The 17500-nt window shown below is 32.8% G+C and overlaps 1 protein-coding gene across 2 annotated transcripts in view; it reads right to left on the reverse strand.

Moving 5' to 3' along the window:
* The window catches only part of LOC136828020 (protein trapped in endoderm-1-like), a 94856-nt gene that overhangs the window by 74929 nt on the left and 2427 nt on the right, over nucleotides 1–17500 (reverse strand). For both annotated transcript variants that reach the window (XM_067085657.1, XM_067085656.1), the window contains exon 2: nucleotides 11025–11094. The gene's annotated coding sequence lies outside the window, so the exon portion shown is untranslated. The remainder of the gene's footprint in view (nucleotides 1–11024; nucleotides 11095–17500) is intronic.

Below are 17500 nucleotides of genomic sequence, written 5' to 3' on the forward strand. Positions count from 1 at the left end.
ATTTATCCTTGTATAATCTCTTAAGGAATTCGTTTGAGTAACCTTAGATTGGATATGTGCATTATTTTTTCCCGGGATTATCGTTCAGGAATTATTCGATAACCCATAGGTTTTATTCGTCTCTTATTGTTTTCCTGGATAATTTCTCAGGAATTCTATTGGAAAATCTTAGATTGTTATTACATATTTTATTAATAATTTCTCAGGAATTTTATTGGGAAACCGAAAATTGGATTTATCCAAATGTTTTTTGTTGAATAATTTCTCTGGAGTTCTTTTGGGAAACCTAAGATGGGATATTATCCATTTTTTCCTCAGTAATTTCTTAGGAATTCTGTTGGGAAACCGGAGATGGGATTCAGCCTTTTTTTTCATCGGTAATTTCTCAGAAATTCTTTTGTGAAACGTTAAGATTATTATTATTCATTTTTTCCTGGGTAATTTCTCAGGAATCTGTTTTGGAACATAAGGTTGGATTTATCCTTTTTTTCACCTGGATAATTACTCAGGAATCCTTTTGGGAAAAAGGATAAATCCAATCTTGGTTTCCATTTGGGAAACCAAGATTGGATTTATCCATTTTTCCAGAGTAATTTCTCAGAAATTGTTTTGAGAAACCTCAGCAATTTTCTGGGGAAACCTTAGCTTGGAGTTAGCTGTTAGTTGTAATTTTTTGCTGGATATGTTCTGTTAGTGCTTTGGTTAACTTAAGAAAAGATATCTGGTAATTACTGAAGGACAGTAGATAACATTAGTGTTAGTTATCCATATGTTTTCGTGGATAATATCAAAAGAAATTCATTAGAGAAAATTCATACTCATGAAATGATGGGTTGGGAATTGAGTAATTCGTGTGAAATCGTAAGTAAGTGCTAGTAAATCTGTAAGGATATTGGATAACTGAAGAATTTAGTGTAAGTTTGTGTCCATGAATAGTTCGTAAAAATAACTTTTGGGGAGATTGGATGACCTGTCGTAGAGAACATTGAAGTTCAGTCATCCATTTCACACATGAGTAATTTTTAAGGAATTCTTTTCTTGTCTGGAAGCGCGTATCATCGACTTGGAAGTTTACTTTGTGCGTGATATGATTTTTTATGAAAATTAATTATTCAAAAACATCTTTATTCATTTTTTTAATGAACTGTAGATTCCTGCATTTTTATTAGTAAAGTTTTCACGGCCATTGGTTCTTATCATTGTCTCGCTTGTATGCGTTCAGTGGTCTCAGTTTAATTTTGAAAAAGTAAAATGAACACTTCTGCAGTGTTCTTTCAGACAGTTATCCTTGGAGAGATTTGTGTCAATATTGAGAGAGAGAGAGAGATTCTTTGAATAAGAATATCTCAAAACACATTCTTTCTGCGAAAGAAAGGTATTTCTGGAATGTCTGTCTCTCATCTGTTTGGAGTTTGCTGTTTCTTAAAATTTGTTTTTCAAATCCAAGGAAATATAGTTTAAAATTTTAACAAAGGAGAATTCGAGGTAAAAGAATGATTTTTCCACCAGTTTTTATTTTCTTGTATCTGGTTTTCTCAGGAAATATATATTTGCTTTTGAATTTTCTAAAAAGTGAGGCTTTCATTTTTTTTTACGATTTTTGGTTATGATTTTACCTGGCGGTATTTGGAATTCTTTAAAGTTTTCATATGGGAAATAGGAGAAGTTTTATTTTTGGAGAGGAAGGGGGATTACTACCAAGCATGTAGGTGTATGTATATATATATATATATATATATATATATATATATATATATAATATATATATATATATATATATATATGTATGTATGTATGTATGTATGTATGTATGTATGTATGTATGTATGTATATAATATATATATATATATAATATATATATATATATATATATATATATATATACATATACATATGTATGTACATACATTCATATGTATATGTGTGTGAGTGTGTGGTTGTGTTTGTATATGTTTTAAATGTTTTCTTTGAATTGCTTTGCTGTAGAGCACATGCAAGTGTTTATTTATGTATATATTTTTCCAATATATTTAGTCCAATATTTATAAATTATGTAAATGTATTATTTTATCTATTATATATATAGGTTTATTATTTATTACAAACACATATAAAAGATATATATAATAGCCTGGTTATCTTGTTCTGACACATTCCTCCGGTTTTCATGAACACACATAGGAACGTTAAGAATAAAACTTATCGCTACGTCCTCATACACATCTTTGATTGGACTAGTATGTCGTTATTGGGGCTGTCTGTTGCATTGAGGAAGATAGACACGAGTGCATATATATATTATATATATATATATATTATATATATATATATATACATACATACATTATATATATATATATATATGTATGTATGTAAATATGTTTATTGTCAAATGTTTTGTGGGAATGAACTTCGCTCGTTGCTTTTGTATTGCTGCTTACATGCAGCTGCCGGTTTTCTGTCGTGTTTGTTATGTAGCGGCAGTGTGGCAGCAGCACATTTCCATCGAGTTTTTGAGCAGGTTTAGTACAACTCGTCTTTAAGTATTGATGAGTGCATTAATAGGCTGTTCTGACGTTCCATCGGGCCGTCAGGCTTCCTCTTGAGGGCCAATTGCCTCTGATGGAGTGCGACGTTTGTTTTTTTTTTTTTCTGCCTGCTGTTGTTTATTTTATTTTTTTTAAAGCTACTTTTTAATCGTTTATTTAATCTTGGTTTGTATTTATTATTTTTACCAGACCTGACTCACTTATAAATATTGTAAATAAATTAATTTGAGCTCATTATACCCCCTCTCTCTCAGCCCTGTCCTGGAGTATATTAAAGAATCGCACACGCCCACTCGTTCAATGGCGACTCTCTCTCTCTCTGAGTGTAAAAAAATAATCTATTTTTTTTTCTTTTAGGTCTCTCTCTCTCATGGTTTTAAGACTGCTGGTCCCCTGCCTGTTCCCTTTGCAGGATTGGCCTTTACCTCAGTTTTTTTGTTTTGATCTTTGCGGTGAGCTCGTTATCTTGTTCTGGGGCAGCGAAGGACAGCAGCAGCAGTTTTTGGAGTCGACGTTGGCCGAGTTTTGAGCAGCAATTTCTCTTTCTGAGTACGACCACGACTCATCCTGATCGTGATCGTTTTCCATCGGGGTTTTAAGAATAGGCTCTTATCAGCTAGGGCTGTCTTGGTGCCTCTTGACGTATGTTTGTTTTTTTTTCTGCCTGCTGTTGTTTATTTTTGCCTTTTTTTAAAGCTACTTTTAATCGTTTATTTAACTTGCTTTTTGCCTGGTGCTGCCTTTATTTACTTGTATTTATGGTTTTTTTAACTTTTACCAGACCTGACTCTTATAAATATTGTTAATTTTGAGATATTGTTTTGTTGTTTTCTCTCCTTTATTTGTTGCATTGTCATGACAGGTCCTGAGTATAGTTAAAGAACCTGCATACCGGCCTTCCAGTGCCATAATATATATATATTGAGATATATTATATATATATAATATATATATATATATATATATATATATATATATATATATATATATATATATATATATATATATGTATGTGTGTGTGGGGTATATATGTATGTATGTATGCGTGTATGTATTTATATATAAACATTCAGCCATCTCCACTAACGCTTACGCTTTTTTTCCATCAAGAGGCAGATTGGCAGTTAGCAGAGCTCTCTGTTAAAGCTATTCTTTCACGTCATACTGGTGAATCGAGTGTCCTAACTACTGTGTGTGTGTGTGTGCGTGTGTGCGTGCGCGTGTGTGAGTGAGTGAGTGAGTGAGTTAATGTAAAAACAAAATCAGGGCTCTGAAGAGGACACAGATGATCCTCTAAAAGTACGAAAGAGTTCCCTTAGTGACCTCCTACTTAGTGCTGTCATGCCTTAAAACACACACACACACACACACACATACAGAGAGAGAGAGAGAGAGAGAGAGAATGATTTATTGTTAATAAAAAGGAATATATCTGGACTGAAGTTATATGGTCAACATTAATGCAAATAAGGGTAACATTTAGATCAATAAAAATTCTTAATTTTATGACATCGTACTTTCAATTTTATTTTCAAGGAAATGCCTTAGGTGGGATTAGAGGACTTCTACAGGTTTTTGTGGTGAAGGAAGTTTTTTAAAAATCATTTACGTTTCTTACAAATGTCTTCTTATATTTGTCATCTTGAATTTTAGTGTATGTATATTTTTTTATATTTATGAAAAATGCGTTCATCTTGTGCCCTGGTGTCAGCTTGCATTAATGGTTTAGCTTTCAAAAAGTATGTTTTTTTTTTTCAGTTCAATCTACGCAATTTCCGAAATACAATATCTCCTCACAGCTAATGAGTTTTCTCTGAAATCAAAGAAGATAGGTAGAGAGAGAGAGAGAGAGAGAGAGAAAGAGAGAGTAGAGAGAGAGAGAGAGGAGAGAGAGAGAGAGAGAGAGAGAGGATCATTCACATTAGAGGACATTAGTTTTTGGGTCACAAAATGGGGGACTATATTGTAAATCTTCTCCCCCTCTTTTTCCATTTTGTGACGTAATGAATGACGTCACTGATTTCGTGGAAGAGGGTGTTCCATTGTGTAGGTGGGAGTGATGGACAATTTTGGAAATAAGGACTTTTTATTGTGCTCATGGAGAGAGAGAGAGGAGAGAGAGAGGAGAGAGAGAGAGAGAGAGAGAGAGAGAGAGAGAGAGAGAGAAGGAAGATGGAGTGACTGGGGTTATCCATTCTTCTTGAAATAATAATAATAATACAATAATAATAATAATTAATAATAATAATTATTATTATTAGCTATTATTATTATTATTATTATTATTATTATTATTATTATTATTATTATTATTATTAGGTATAAAAATCTTGGAGAAGATTCCAATGTCATACCTTGTAAGGGATTGAGAAAGTTCTGTACATTTTTAATTTTTAATAATAAATTACTTCATGAAAACGCTTACGGAATAATTATTTTTATTATCATTAATATCATTATTCAATCTGCTGGTCAGAGAGAGAGAGAGAGAGAGAGAGAGAGACTTTCGTTGTTCACAGGAGGCGACAGTTCTTTTGGGGCCAACAGAGGTGGATTCTATAGGTAAATCTTCACCCACATTTTTCCCTTTTGTGACGTAATAATGACGTCATCAATTTCGTGGAAGAGGGTGTTCCGCATTATAGGTGGGAGATAATGAGTGGATTTGAATATAGTAATATTATTGTTGAGTAAAAAAAATCCACAGTAATGGTAATGTAAATATATATTTACATATGTAAAATATGTATAACAAAGCCATTTACATTTACATCAATGTGTGATTTTGAAATGTTTAGTACAGACTACAACAGAATGTTTAATTTGCATATATTACGCATAGAAATTCCCTCTCAATTCCGCCCTCCACAATAAGCGTAATCGATTCTTTCTTGTGTTATTGTCATAGTAATATTCCCATTATCAATAATATAAATCATTATTGCTGATAGTAATATGCAACCTTAAATTACTATATTAGAACGTATGTTTTTTGTTATTTATTATTATTATTATTATTATTATTATTATTATTATTATTATTATTATTATTATTATTAGTTGTGGTTAACTCTTTACTGTTCTTGTTTTTTATTACAAAAGTTAGGTTTGTTTTATTATATTTAAGTATTTTTCATTCTTATTGGCTCCTAGTGTCCCATGCAATGCAGCAGTATGATTATGGTTATTTTTATTATCTTAAAGTTTTACTCACTGATGGACCATTAACTCTGGAGTTTTATACATTTTATTGTGGGGGCAATGAAGACTGTTTTAATTACACGTTTTTTGTAAATAGATTGATTACTGCTGTCTTGCCAGACTTATGAACAACGCTGTAAGCTTCGCATACATGACTTTGTTTCAGAGTCTGGTCAAAGGGTTTTTCCAGTTGATGATGTTGTGGGTTTTAATATTTTCTGTACTAGAAACAGTTATGTACATAAATGTCCGCTTGCACGCGCTTGACAAACAAAGAAATGTAAATATTTCAAATAAATCTTTAAACTTAGAGGAAAAAAATATTCAGATATGCAAATGAGGGCTAAACGTACTAAGCCCTTAAGGTTATTTGAACAACAGAACCTTCTCAGGGAAGCAAAACCAAATTATTGCAGGAAACGGGAATAACGAGGGAAGTAATATTAATAAAAAGGAGAACAAAGTAATTCACGTTGGAGGCCAGAATTCTTTTGATGAGATTGAATTATCCATGATCATGATTGCGTTTCTTTTTAATGGCCTTTAAACATCAGTTGTGTTGTTTTCCCTGTTGTTGGCATTGAATTCCTGTTAATTGCAAATAAAAGGTCTCATGAGTAGAGTTGAATTCTCCATTGGCGGTATTGAATTCCTTGCTGAAGGCAAGTATCTCCTGAAAGGAGTTGAACTCTGTTGATGGTATTTGATTCACCAAGGATGGAATTAAGTAACTAGTAGCTGGCATGGCATTAATTCCTTTGGAATTTATTAAAATTCCACGTTGGAGGCATTAATTTCCATGCTTATTAGACTTACTTTTCATTTACAGAAGTGAGTTCTCTGTTAATGGAAAATTATTTTCCATAATTTTATTCCCCTCGCAATGGATTTTAATAATTTTGATATTAATAGAATCGTCTTCGAATGTGGTGCTCGATCAAGATCAGTATCGTCCAAGTGCTTAAATTTATGTTGTCTCCGAAGCAGTTTGAAGATGAATCATTTATGATAGGATATTCGTTTCATGTACTCATCCAGGGAGTACTATTGCTAATAATAATGACAAATACAGTTTTTAAAAGCAGCTACTACTACTATTACTACTATTATTAATGAAAATGTGAGATCGGTGACTACTACTGCCTTTACTATAGCTACTTCGGCTCCTAATAGTAATACCCCGTAGGGGGGGCATTGCCGTCAGTGCACCTCACGTGGTGCACTGTAGGCATTACTTAAGGTTCTGTGCAGCATCCCTTTAGCCTTAGCTGCCACCACTTTCATTTATTTTACAGTACCACTGTTCATATTCTCTTTCTTCCATCTTACTTTCCAGTTCTCATAACAACTGTTTTATATTGCAACTAGGTTCTGGTACACCTTTAAAACATATTTACTCTCAATGTCCCTTTCAACGCTGATTGACCTCAGGTCCCAGAGCTTGACCTGTGCCCCAAATTTTATATGCCATTCTATTTTATTAGTTGTAAAATATGATATGGTATATCCAACACGAAAACACTTCAACAAAAGAACAACTAGTTTTACAACGATAGTGTTTGTTGTTGCTTTAGTCGCTGCTGTAGATAACAGTAACGACAGTGTTAAGAAAAATGTAGAATTCTTTCAGTTTCTGTAACATTTCCCCTCAATGCCACGAAAGAGTCCCTTCTAGAAAATAATGACGTCATCTGTTACGTCACGAGGGAGACGTGGTCAAGATATATGCTCAGTTCACCTTTGTATCAAAGAAACGGTTGTCTCTTCCAGCAAGTTATGTTCTCCATATATATATATATATATATATATATATATATATATATATATATATATATATATATATATATATATATATATATATATAATATATATATTATATATATATATATAATATTCTATATATATATATATAATAGCTCAGTGTGTGTGTGTGTGTGTGCGTGTGTGTTTCTTTCTTTTCTATTATTGTCTGTTTGTTCTTTTATGCTTGAAATTTAGTCTGCATGTCCCGTTAGTGTTTTGATATTTGTATTTGATATTTTGTTTTATTTTCCCCCCCTCTTCTGCTTCTCCTTTCTTTTAGGAATCTTGTGTGATCTTGTTAGCGTGAAAGGACATACGTCATAAAACGTAAATCAGGAAGCGTGATTGGAGACTCGTTAGTATATGATAAGGAAACCATGTATAAAATAGAAATAATAGCAGAACTAAGAAAAATAATGATATCTGTTTACGTCAATCTAACAAATGCACGTGAATGCATCTCAGGTTCTGGAATTTTCTCCCTGCTTCTGTTTTCGAGGCTTCGGGAAACATTCTCAGGGGGAAGATGCGGCTGTATTACGTCACTGGAAATCAAGCCCCAATATTTTTTCCTTGTTTCTTCCCATTTTTTCTCATTTCGAATGCTCCTTGGTTACATAACCACATGAGGTAACCCGTCCTATTGATTTCTGAACCTTAAAGCTTCTCTCGCTAAATCTTATTTATAATAGAAGTTAGACACTATTTAGTTTGCGTCGTGCTGTTTCCAGCCTTTTTTTTTTTTTAAACGACTGAATCTCAGTTTTGCTGGTTGCAAAACTTTTCGCTTTTTATATGCTACATGTGCTCCTCGGGGATTATTGTTGCTGGTAACAATGACAAATATAATTATGAAATGTGGCTACTCCTACTACTCAACTTACTAATACTGAAATAATGAAATGAGGGAACGGCGACTACTGCTGCTGCTACTACTAATACTATACCTACTTCGAATTCTAATAGTAATAATAATGGTATGGTTACCAACGGTACCCAACTCTAAAACTCTGTAAACAAACAACAGCAGCAAGATTTTACAGTGATAGTGTTTGTTGTTGCTTTAGTTTTTTGTTGTAGATAACAGTCACGACACTGTTAAGAAAAATCTATACAACAGTCACGATACTGTTAAGAAAAATTTATACAACAGTCACGACACTGTTAAGAAAAATCTATGTAGAATTCTTACAGTTTATGCAACATTTCCCCTCTATGCCGCGTAATTGTCCCTTCTAGAAGTAATGACGTCATCTGTTACGTCACGAGGGGAGACCCGGTCAGTTCACCTTTTGTCTCAAAGACACAGTTGTCTCTTCCAGCAAGTTCGGTTCTGTACCTCTCCCTTTCTTTCTCCCCTTTATTATTTTTTGTTTGTTTTTATGCTTGAAATCTAGTCTGCATGTCCCGTTAGTGTTATTATGTTTGTATTTGATGTTTTGTTTCGTATCCCTCTCTCTTCTCCCATCCTTTCTTTTAGGAATTCAGGTTAATTTGTTGTTGGCGTGAAAGAGGGAAGTATGTCAAAAAACGTTAATAAGGAAATCTGATTGGAGGCTCGTTAGTATATGATAGGGAAACCATATAGGAAGTGAAAATATTAAAAAATGAAATAAAGGAAGCCGCATAGGAAGTAAAAATATTAAAAAAATGAAATAACTTGTTTTCGTCAGTCTAACATGAATGCGTTAGGTTCCGAAAATTTCTCATTGCTTTTGTTTTCTCTGATTCGGGCACCCATCTCAAGGGAAGGAGGCGGCTGCATGGCGTCACTATGAATCGAACCACATTTTTTCCTTGGTTCATCTTATTTTTTTTTTTTCGATTATCCTTGGGCTACATAAGTTGACGAAGTAACCCGATCAAGGAACTCGTCCTATAGATCTCCGGATCATTATGTTTCTCTCGTTTAATCTTATTGATTATCTAAAGATAAGACACGACTGAGTTTCAGTCGTACTGTTGCCAAGTTTGTTGTTTTTTTTTTGACGATTTGAATCTCAATCTTCCTGTTTGCAAAATTTTTTATATTTTATATATATTTTTATTTTTATTTAGCTCGTTTTTTTATGGTAGAAATTGCATCAGCCAAAATGACCTGTTGCATATGAATTGGTAGTTTTTCAGGTCATATCTTGATGGTAATCTTTACACTAGGGACCTTATTATTTGGGTTATATGTTATAATTTCATTCACCCTTAAAAGGTTGTTTGGAAATTAAGTAACTTGTAAGTAAAGGCAGTGTCTTTTAATATTTTCTGTCCGTATTCTCGCCACTCCGTTTTAAATATCTTTAGCGTGTTTCACTCAATAAGATACAGAACTTTTTTTTTTCATACAAAAAAAAAAATTAAAAATCGAGGTCTCAAACCATTTTCCATTTTGAGATAGTTTCAAATTTTCTTACTCGGCCTAAGCATGCTTGTTCTAAAATATGGTACCCAGCTTCGATCTTTGTCACTAGCAGACGTTTTTGTCACCTTTTACACGGTTTCCTTTCCTCCTCTTAACCCGTGGTTGCATTGTCCTTTTTGTACCATACTGCTTGAGAGCATGCTATCTGAAGGCACTCTGGGCAAACTTGTTAACCTGTTTTGAGGTGACAGTAAATATTTTTTGTTCAAATACTCTCGGGGCTGACTGCGATGGAGATTAGCGTGTTATAGATGAATTTTGTTGCTGAATGCATTGCGCTCTCTCTCTCTCTCTCTCTCTCTCTCTCTCTCTCTCTCTGCTAGTCGGGTGATCTCATTATTAACTTTTTCTCTCACACTATCGTCGCTAACATACTCTCTCTCTACCACCTGGTTGATTGTTCTCGTGATTAACTTTTTCTCTCAGAATCCCTTCCCCTAGAAACTCACTCTCTCTCTCGCTCTCTCTCTCTCTTCTAGCTGGATAATCTCATAATTAACTCATTCTCTCACACTAACGTCGCCTAAACACACTCTCTCTCTCTCTCTCTCTCTCTCTCTCTCTCTCTCTTTGTTGTTGTTGTGATTAACTTTTCTCCTTTCAGAATCTCTTCGCTTATAAATTCCTCTCTCTCCTCTCTCTCTCTCTCTCTCTCTCTCTCTCTCCTCTCTTCTCTCTCTCTCAATGTTGATTCTTCTTGGCGATGTTTTGCCGCCCAGTTAATGAAATTGCCTTCGGGATGCCATTGATAAATCGGGATGAACGTCTTGAGGAGAAATTTCCTGCCCGGTTGCTTGGGAGGTTTCTCGTCGGTAAAGAAGAAGAAGAAGAAGAAGAAGAAGAAGAAGAAGAAGAAGAAGAAGAAGAAGAAGAAGAAGAAGAAGAAGAATCTCATCATTATGGACGGAGGAGGAGGAGGAGGATTTCTTGTTTGCTTAATCATTTTTCAAAAGGAACAACAACAGGTAATAATAATAATAATAATAATAATAATAATAATAATAATAATAATAATAATAATATTAATAATTTAAAAAATGAAATATTACAGTACCTTAGTCTCCAGTTCTGGATATTATACACATGTAGTATCCTTCTCACTGCGTAGTTGTGTGCACCAGAACCTGCAGGAAGTGATAAAATTTTTGAAAAATAAAATGTTATAAATATATATATATATGACTGAGGTTTGAAAATTGAGATGTGCTAAAATTAAGTAGCCTACCTCATGGAAGAATTTATAAAGAAAAATCGTAATTTCTCAAAATTAAGGTTGGAGAAAAATTATAATGATGTCAAGGGAAAGGTCACAAATTTTACATGGAAAATATCCCATTAATTATACACACACTCATATATGTATAATTGTATATATATATATTATATATATATTTTTATGCATATACATATATATGTGTGTGTGTGTGTGTGTGTGTGTGTGTACGCGCGGGCGCTTCACCTTTATTTTCCAAATTTATCCACAAAGTGTTCTGTGGTGTAATACTGTCCAGTCCGTTCCCCAAACTTGAAGTAAACACGACAATAAACGAAATAACAACAAACGTTATGATGCTGCACTGTACAAAACCGAAGCTAAATCTGGTAGTTTATCTTTATGACGTTCAATAAAAATCACTTTTGGATGTTTGCCCCTCCCCCACCAATACCCCTACCCATACCCACACCCCCATACAAAATACACAATTTTGGTCGGGTATTAGGCCCCCCATCCCCCCAGACTAATCACAAATCAAATATATGCTGAGAGGAGACTCTCAATATCCGTTTTAGTGTATTGCTCTCAGTGGTATGCACGTCTTGTCGACTCGTAAAAATCATAAATCTCTGTCGTAAATGTTTTGCAAATCACTCTTATAAATCCTTCCTTAAATCCCCATATGCCTGACGCTTTGTGCATTCGTTTCGCAAAAAGACTTCTTCTGTACCAGGAATGTAAATATCTGACTAAAAGCGGAGACTAGAATGGAAGGAAACGCCCTAAAGAAATTTTGCGAGAATCTTCAATTTCTTCCATTTATCTAATTATCAGTTACTATTTGTATATTGTAAAAGTTGTTACTTACTAGATATTTATAAGATTTGAATTTGTATATTTTATGTATAAGTGGATATATATATATATATATATATATATATATATATATATATATATATATAATATATATACATACACATATATATATATATATATATATATATTATATATATATATATATATATATATATATATATATATATATATATATATATATATATATATATATATATATATATATGTAAACTGTCAAAAATAAAAGGGTATTAAGAATGAATGTGGCAGCGTACTTCCGTGCGAATAGGCAATACAAATCCTTCGAGCAGCATTCTCAGGGTCAGTAACCTTACATGGCGGGCTGAAAAAGCTTTTAAAATGATAATATTCATAATCAGACAGCCGATGGCGTGGGTGTCTAGTCTGTCTGTGCGGGTCCGTTTTTTGGGGATGTACCAGAAAGTTGTGTTGTATAGAAGGCAGACGGCCAGATCTTGATAAATCAGACAGTGTTTGCAGGGTCTTCAGACGTGATGTCTGAATTCGTTTGCTTTTTACCAATCTTGTATTTCTGCTATTTCAACACATGTATTGTGTAATTAGAAATGTTGGAATATGTTTGCTTTCAGTTTTGATAAACATATATTATACAGTATAGTATTATAGTATATATATAGGTATATATATATATATATATATATATATATATATAGATGTATATACACTAATATATATGTATGTATATATATATATATATGTTTGTATACATATGTATTTATATATATATATATATATATATATATATATATACATATATACGTATATATATGTATATATATATATATATACTGTATAGATAACTTATCAATATTCGGAGTTTTAACTTATTTTTAGTGTAACGTAGAAACTTGTCATCTTTGAAAATTTTTATCTATACTATATATATATATATATATATATATATATATATATATATATATATATATATATATATATATTATATATATTTATATTATATAAAATATATATATAAAATTATATATATATATAATATATATATATATATATATATATATATATATATATATATATATATATATAATTCAGAACGTTTCTGCTCCTCTCTGTGCATCTGTCTCGATAAATTTGTCACTGACTAAACTTTGTATATTCATCATTGTCATTCCTAAATGTTCGGAAAGGCGGTGATAAATTGTAGGCTGGCTTATACGCTTGAATTCCTTCAATCAAACTCTCTCTCTCTCTCTCTCTCTCTCTCTCTCTCTCTCTCTCTTCTTCTCTGTATACATTATATATATGTATATATTATAATTGTATAGTATTAGATAGAATTTTTAAAATTGTAATATGTATATATATACATATGTAAATATATATATATATATACATACACATTTATATATATATATATATATATATATATATATATATATATATATATATATATATATATATATATATATAGTGTGTGTGTGTTTTCCTTTAGAAGTTGTATGGGGTGTATTACAAGGTCTAAAAACAGTTCTTCCATTAGTAGGTGCAAGACAACCTAAACAAACCAAACTATTCCCTGTGACCTAATTGGATCGCCAAACAGTATAAATATTGTTCATATTCAGATATGTCCATTAATTTCTCTCTATTCTTTGAATTCCTTACAGGCAAACACACACTCCTTGTATAGCTAATAAATACTAGAATATTTTCAGCTAATAAATACTAGAATATTTTTAAGCTAATAAATACTAGAATATTTTAAGCTAAATTTATCTCAAGGTACCTTATAAACTGATGGAATGGAAAGAAGGAAATTCTTAAATACTTATTTTCCATAAGAAAAATGAAATACACTATCAAATCGTGAATTACTCATTTGTTCCATATTAAATACTTATTTTCAAACTAACTCTTTTATGCTGTCCATTCACTATATTGTCTAGGAAAGAAATTATTGATGTTACTAACTTTAATGATATTCTTTACTGAATTGTTTTTAAACTGTGAGGTACAACCAAAATTAATATAATCCTCTCTCTCTCTCTCTCTCTCTCTCTCTCTCTCTCTCTCTCTCTCTCTCTCTCTCTCTCTCTCTCTGTATAAACACACATGTATATATTTATATATATATATATATATATATATATATATATATATATATATATATATATATATATATATATATAAAATATATATATTATACATGTATGTATATATATATATTTATATATATATATATATTTATATATATTATTAGTGTATGTGTTATATAGTTATCAGATATACTGTGTGTGTATGGTTTCATACACACACGCCCTGGAGTGTAATGTATTTACAACTTTTGAGTCTTTCTCCCTCACTGGGATACACGTGTAACTTTGGTATAAGGTACAACCCATATGTGACCAGCAGAGAACGTAAACAAGCCCGCGGATGATCACTGTACATTTACCCGGCTCCACTCTTAACTCATCACTTACAATAGTAAGACATTGTGTGATCTAAGTGTTTAAAGACAGACTAGTAGGGAAGTAATGGTGCCATGCAGTCTCTCTCTCTCTCTCTCTCTCTCTCTCTCTCTCTCTCTCTCTCTCTCTCTCTTCCCCCAAACCTCATAAGTTATCCCCTACAAAGGAAAAGGGATATATCTTTGGGGCGTTTCACTAAAATGAGGAAATCTCTCTCTCTCTCTCTCTCTCTCTCTCTCTCTTCCAGACCTTTATGTTATACTTTTACAAAGGAAAAAGAGGTATCATTAGGAGGTTTTGTATAATAACTGAATCTCTCTCTCTCTCTCTCTCTCTCTCTCTCTCTCTCTCTCTCTCTCTCCTCTCTCTCTCCTAGAAATTTTATAAGTCATACTTTGCAAAGGAAAAGGAGTATATCATTAGTAATCTGTATAATACCAGAATCTCTCTCTAAACTTCATAAGTTATACTCTGCAAAGGAAAACGAATATATCACTAGTAGGTTCTTTAGTGATAAAATCTATCTCTCTCTCTCTCTCTCTCTCTCTCTCTCTCTCTCCAGACTTCATGTTATGCTCTACAAAGGAAAAGGAATATATCATTAGAAGGTTTAGAGTATAATAACAGAATCAATCTCTCTCTCTCTCTCTCTCTCTCTCTCTCTTCCATGATGTATTGTGGTTTTTAACATTCGTTCTGTCGTGCATTGATCAAGATAAGAGGCACTTCACTGACACTGGAAGAAGTCGGGATTTGTATGCCGGGATCCCTTTATATGTAACTACTTTGCTGAATTTTGGATGTTCCCGTTTTACCGATGTAAGTGTAGATGAATACTTACTTGAACATTTTTATGCGTAGTTTTTATATTTATACGTAAATGACAGTATTTATAATTTTTTTTATTGGGTGTATAAATGGGTTCATTTGTACACCTTATTGTCCCCATTGTCAATGTATGGAATAATAATGGCTTCTTACTACATGTATGGAGATGATTATTTTCTTACTTGGCTCTTGCATCTCATAATAATCCGTCGCCGGGTATCACGGACTGTTACAAGTCTGATTAGCGCTTCATTATTTTAGGAAAACGGGGCGGCAACCTTTACCCTATATACATACCCCCTCTTTTATCCAGGCTTCTTACCACCATGAGTGTATTAACTCCAATTATTGTTTGGCACATAACGTTTAAAGAAAGGGTTTGATATAATTCTTAAGGACTGCTTGCTTTCTTTCTTCCTTTTCTTTCTTCTTATTAGATACTATAGGAATAGTCTGTCACTGACGATATACATTGATACTGTAGCACTGTTTGTATTACTAGAGTTCTCTGTTTTATAATGTTAACTACTGCTTCTAGAACTAAATTTTTTCTGTTAATGATATAAATACTACCGAAGCAACCACCAGAGGCAGGCGCTGTTGCCTCAGGATAGGCATTCATTTTAATAGGCTGAAGCCCGAAAACACACCCCTCCATCTTGAAAACTGACAACAACAACAGCAGCAACAAGTCAACAACAACAACAACATGAGCCGCAATCACATAAATCCCTTCCACTCCCCCCTACCCCTTTTTCGCCTCTCTCCCCTCTCTCCCCCGCTCCCCTACCCGATGTTTGGAGAAGGGTTCCTCCCCCCCCTCCCTCACACCTTGCTGTCAAAGAGAAAATACGCTAAACGAAAATGTCCTAATAATTCTGTTAATGTCTCTTTATGTTTGGAAAATTTCACCGAGCGAAGGCTGGTCGTTGTGGAATGATTCCCACGTAAATATCGAGTTATGTTACGACGGGAATTTCACAAATGTCCGGTGATTTGATGTTTATGAAACTTTTTTTATGACCAGAGTTTATTATATTGTTTTCGGTTTTATATATTTATTTTTTTTTTTTGGACTATATCCGCATTAGAAATTATTGGTTGCAAAACTTACTATTTTCATTTTTGTTCAGTTTTCGACAAACTCGTCATAAGGATTTGTGAACTTTGCATTTTATCATTTTTGGGATAGCGTGTAATTTTGAGATTGTATCTGGAGATATATATATATTATATGTGTATGTGTATGTGTACCGAAACATACATAGAAAATCTAGCGCAAGACATTTTTAAATGTTGAAATTAAGTAAACCATAAATAACCATTAATATCGAATCCTCTATATCTTGGGATTCACTTAGACTTCAAGGGCATTATACTGACCAGGTTTCAGATCTACTATTGGAGTGGTACGAGGATAACAGTAGACCTATCCACGCAATCTGCTGTGACCCAAGTCCCATCCCGAAACTGCTCTGGTTCGAATTCTGGTGGGGGAGTTCCACTTATCTTGTATTATTCCCTTTGGGTGTAAGTTAATCGCAAGGCACATTGAATTCGATATTAACGAGTTATTTATGGCTTTGTATTTGAAAATATAAAAATAATGCGTGTAAATTTATGACAAAAGTTTTAATTATTTATATATATATAAAATTATACAATATATATATGTATGTATGTATATGTGTCTATATACACACATATATATAATGTATGTAAATACACATACGTACATACATACATACACAGGTTTGTAGGTTAATGATGTATAAACATAAAAGGAGAGAGAGAGAGAGAGAGAGAGAGAGAGAGAGAGAGAGAGAGAGAGAGAGAGAGAAGGGGTAAATTGTGAATGGGCTCAGTATCGTTTTAACCGTCGATTGAATTTGGAAGACAGGCAAGTGTGGAGGTGATTAGATCTCACAAAGAAAGGGGAACGGGTTCCCGTAGAAGAAGACTGCTTAGGGAGAAAAATTCAATAGTTTGAGGGTGTGAAAAACGAAGAGAGAGAGAGAGGGAGAGAGAAAGAGTGAGAGAGAAGTGGTTTGTAAAAAATACCTTATATTACAGTAGAAGACAGGTTTGTTTTAAGGAAAACATGGTATTTTTGGTAAATCGTTTGGGGGATTTTGAAATATCTAGAGGTCTGTTATAAAATAA

Source organism: Macrobrachium rosenbergii, chromosome 42 (genome assembly GCF_040412425.1).
Source record: "Macrobrachium rosenbergii isolate ZJJX-2024 chromosome 42, ASM4041242v1, whole genome shotgun sequence".
NCBI classification, from domain to species: domain Eukaryota; kingdom Metazoa; phylum Arthropoda; class Malacostraca; order Decapoda; family Palaemonidae; genus Macrobrachium; species Macrobrachium rosenbergii.